Consider the following 255-nt stretch of genomic DNA (forward strand, 5'->3'; position numbering starts at 1 on the left):
AACTGATGAACTCCCAGTTTACAGGAGAGTGTGGTGACATCGCTCCCTGATCCAGTGCAAAACGTATTTATTCACCTACAGAGACAAAAAAAGAAAAAATATAACATTAAATAAATAAGATATAAAATAGTTTACCATAAATGTTGGCAGAGTAATTTTTCACAGTTTCAGGCAGCTTTGTTTAACAGCTGTTAATAGCTGATGTCTCATATGAAGCAGCTTACTGTGTACGGGGTGGTGTGTTTCTGATTTATG

At 35.7% G+C, this 255-nt stretch overlaps 1 long non-coding RNA gene across 1 annotated transcript; it reads right to left on the minus strand.

The window, feature by feature from the left end:
* Nucleotides 1-43: 43 nt before the first annotated feature.
* On the minus strand, nucleotides 44-255 carry LOC121940762. Its single transcript, XR_006105684.1, has 2 exons — nucleotides 225-255; nucleotides 44-75 (listed from the first exon to the last, which is right to left on the minus strand). It is a non-coding gene; the product is annotated as an uncharacterized LOC121940762 (long non-coding RNA).

This window comes from Plectropomus leopardus, unplaced genomic scaffold, assembly GCF_008729295.1.
Source record: "Plectropomus leopardus isolate mb unplaced genomic scaffold, YSFRI_Pleo_2.0 unplaced_scaffold93800, whole genome shotgun sequence".
Classification (NCBI taxonomy): domain Eukaryota; kingdom Metazoa; phylum Chordata; class Actinopteri; order Perciformes; family Serranidae; genus Plectropomus; species Plectropomus leopardus.